The sequence below is a fragment of the Callorhinus ursinus genome, unplaced genomic scaffold (genome assembly GCF_003265705.2).
Source record: "Callorhinus ursinus isolate GAN/ISIS: 27379988/994484 unplaced genomic scaffold, GSC_fseal_2.0 scaffold2, whole genome shotgun sequence".
NCBI lineage: Eukaryota > Metazoa > Chordata > Mammalia > Carnivora > Otariidae > Callorhinus > Callorhinus ursinus.
Genome location: NW_027397064.1, coordinates 97,997,050 through 98,000,819, shown reverse-complemented (window position 1 = coordinate 98,000,819; position 3,770 = coordinate 97,997,050). Strand labels below are relative to the sequence as shown.

The following is a 3,770-nucleotide window of genomic DNA, read 5'->3' as shown; positions in this document are numbered from 1 at the left end:
GTTTTCTTCCCCTGGATACTGGCGGGCAGATTCAAGACTGCTTGGAGAAGTGGGTATTATCACATAGAGGTACATACCCATCTGCCAACACGAATGTATATGGATAAACACTCATATGCAGACATAAATATACAGACCCTCTCATTTACTCAATACTTACTATTTTAGAAGTTCTATATATGATTTCACATACGTTATCTCTTTTTTTTCCCTCCCTTCAATGATAAAAGGTAGGTGATATTATTCTGTTTTTACTCAAGAGGTAATTGAGGCAGAGAGAGTTTAAACAAGTTGCCCAGGGAGTAGGAAGGAAGAGGTCCCACTGATCCTTCTCCAGGTAATTATGATGGATGGAAGCTTTTGGATGACCCCTGCCCCCAACCCCTCCACCCCTATTATTTAGCTCATTTTAACTCCTTTATTAATGTTATTGGCAAGAGCTATATGGGGAGATCCTAATATAACTGTATGAAACAGAGAGAAAGTAGCTCTAGAGATAGGTGGTATGTACACACACACACACACACACACACACACACACACACACACATATGCAGGCACACATGCATGTGTTTCACACATGGAAATAGAAGCTCAAAGAAGAAAATGACTTGCCCAAGGATCCATGAACCAAGTCGAAAAGAAGCCCCGTGTGCCTCTGCCTGAGAGACAGAGCTGACGGTCTCCAGCTCAACCTCGCACAGGGGAGGTTGCCCAGTGGGAGGGCAGGGAGCTGCCTGGCTGGCAAACTCTTCCTTGAACCAGCTCTCAACTTCAATATTTGACTGCAATGTGACTTCTCAGAACATCAGATACCCCTGCCTTACCATGAACACATGGATATATTTTCTTAAGCTAAATTGAAATGGATTTTGGATTATCTCCCATTATTCAGAAAGATCTTCTCTGCATTGGTTGCTTTGAAGTTTCCTGGCCTCCCAGAGGCCTGAGTCTCTTTTGGGAGTTGTGTTTGAGAATGTTCTGAAAGCCTTCTTTCCATCTCTGACCAGGCTGGTCCACAGGACTCTCATCCAGCAAGCGCTGACCTGTCTCTCTGGGTACGGACACGACCCACTCACCACCCTTGGAGGGTCAACCCAGCGTTCACTTCTCTCAAAAGAGTGAAACCTGGAGGCATTAATAGAAATTTTTGTTACATAAGAATTTCAAAATTAAAGAAATAGTAGAAATAGAAATATAACACTCATGTACCCTCTCCCCATATTTATTTGTCCTTTAAGAAATAAAACATTATAAATATAATTAAAGTTTCTTCTGTAGCCCTCCCAGATCCAATCTTCTCCCAGAGGTGAGTACAGCAGCGATGTTTATAACTTGTACGTGTATCGCTTCTCGGCCTTTTGGCTAAGATCAAGTGTGGTATCTGTTCTTATCAGTTTAATAACTTGTACGTGTACTTCACATTCTTACTACATATTCATATGCACATAAAATGTTATAAACTTAAAAGACATAACTTCATACTGGATGTGAATTAAATTTTATATTTAATATAAATACAATCTATACATATTACACACAATTATATAAAATTATATACTGCATAAACTTCAAGCTTAAATATTATATTAATTCGGTGAAAAATCCAATTATATGTTCATAGAAATATAAACTCATATTTTAGATGGTATTTAAATGCCATCTGTACATTACATTTTGCACTGTATGTATTGTATGGAAATTAAAATGTACACCATTGGCATTAAACTCTTCACATGGTGGTGTAACTCCATTTTTCATTTTATACTACATTTTCTATCTATTTTGATGCATATCACTTCCCTTTCTTCCTCTGAACTGCTCTGGAATCTTCCATTATAGGAATATGCCATGATTAATTGATGACTGCCCTGTGGTTTGCAAAGTACAGTTGTTTGAAATGTCTCATGATTACAAACCCCTGCCACATACATTCTTGTGGATGTCTCCTCGGGCAGCCGTGTGAGTGATTTGAAGCCCCGTAACTGTGTGTGGGATTGCTGGGCGTAAGGGTGTGGACACTTTAACCATAGCAGGTATTGTCAAATTGTTCTCCAAAGAGGTTGTGTTTGTTCTGCCAAGCACCCACCCCCTGCCCGCATCAGGATATGAGGCTCCCACCTCTCTGCATCCTTGCAGGGGCCAGGCCTTGTGAGTCTTGAACTTTATTGCCAATGGGATGGGTGTGAACTGTTTCTCACTGGTGTTTTATTTCTATTTTCCTGACTACTCATAAAGCAGACAGTCTTTTCATATGCTTATTGAATCACTGGGTTTCCTCTTCCGAAAACACCTTTTCATTGCCTTTGTTTGTTTTTCCCTTGGGTTATTAATTTCTAGGAGGTTTTTTTTTTTTTATATTTAGGGTTTTAATCCTTTGTTGGTTTTGAGCACTACCAAGGCTTCTCCTGGTCTATAACTTATCTTTGAATTTTGTTTCTGATGCTTTTTGTTACGGACAAGTGTTAAGTTTTGATGTAGTCAAATTAATCAGCTGATATTCTCATGATGTGTCCTTTGAGTGTCCTGTTTAAGAAATCCATCACCTGACATTGGTTTGTTAGCAACGGGACATCTGTGAGTATACATGGGAGATGGGAGGTGACTTTTCTTTTGCTTTTTCTTAAGTACAATGACAATCCAATGATTAGGCAAGTTCAGGTTTGCTGTAGTAGTTCCAGATGATTTCCCACTATAAGGTGTGGTGTGGTACTTAAAGGTATGAGTTCTGGGGCATGACTGCCTGGATTTGGATCACTCAGGGCACATTACTGAAACTCACTCTGGGGATGAGACTGTAGTCCCTACCTTGTAGGGTTGCTATGGAGATTCACTTAGTTTATACACACAGAGAACTTAGAATAGGTTCTGGAACATGGTAAGAGCCAACTGTTATTATCTACTATTGTTGTTGGCATTATATTCTCATTATACTACTCAGTTCACCTCTGGACTGGATTTCTAGGGGCTGCCGTTCTCCAGATGCTTCCCTGTGCCTAGACTGAATTCAATTACCTTGGTCTGCTTGGTCACATGCCATCCTGGGAGACTTATCCACTGGGAGTTCAAGGTCTGAGAATGTTAATGGTCTAATCATTACATCTCCTGGCCCAGTTTGCTGGTATCTGATCTTTCATCTCATATATCCAGTCTCATGGAAGAGCCTATCAAAGAGGAGAAAGCTGGTCTCAGAGACAAGTGAAGAGAAGAGACAGATATGGTCCTGGGGGTACCTGAGTTTTATTCAATTTCCTTGGACATTGAATTGAGAGTGGAGCTGGAGGGAAATTAGATGGTCAGGCTCGAGCTTTTCAAACCCAGGTTGGTAAGCTCTTGTTTTGATTCTGAGAGCTTTTACAGTACCTTGAGAACCTCCTGGGTTATATAGGCTGTCAACTTAATGAGTTGTAGGTTCCTGCCACTTACAACAGAAAGAGTTCTGTCTATTATAGACATATAAGTAAGACGTATAATGGAAAGAAAGATTAATGACTTTTCTTTCAGATTTTTAAAAAATTTTTATTTGTCAGAGAGAGAGAGAGAAAGAGAGCACACAAGCAGGGGGAGCGGCAGGCAGAGGGAGAAACAGGCTCCCCGCTGAGCAGGGACCCCCCCCCCCCGATGGGGGACTTGATCCCAGGACTCTGGGATCATGACCTGAGCTGAAGGCAGACACTCAACTGAGCCACCCAGGCGTCCCTAGATTTTTTTTTTTTTTTTAGATTAATGACTTTTTATCAGACCTGGGGCCACATCCTGCTTTTGCCACT

General features: G+C 40.8%; 1 pseudogene; it reads left to right on the top strand.

Annotated features, from left to right (window-relative positions):
- Positions 1–1,345: 1,345 nt before the first annotated feature.
- On the top strand, positions 1,346–1,468 carry LOC112813121 (U2 spliceosomal RNA; annotated as a pseudogene).
- Positions 1,469–3,770: the final 2,302 nt, after the last annotated feature.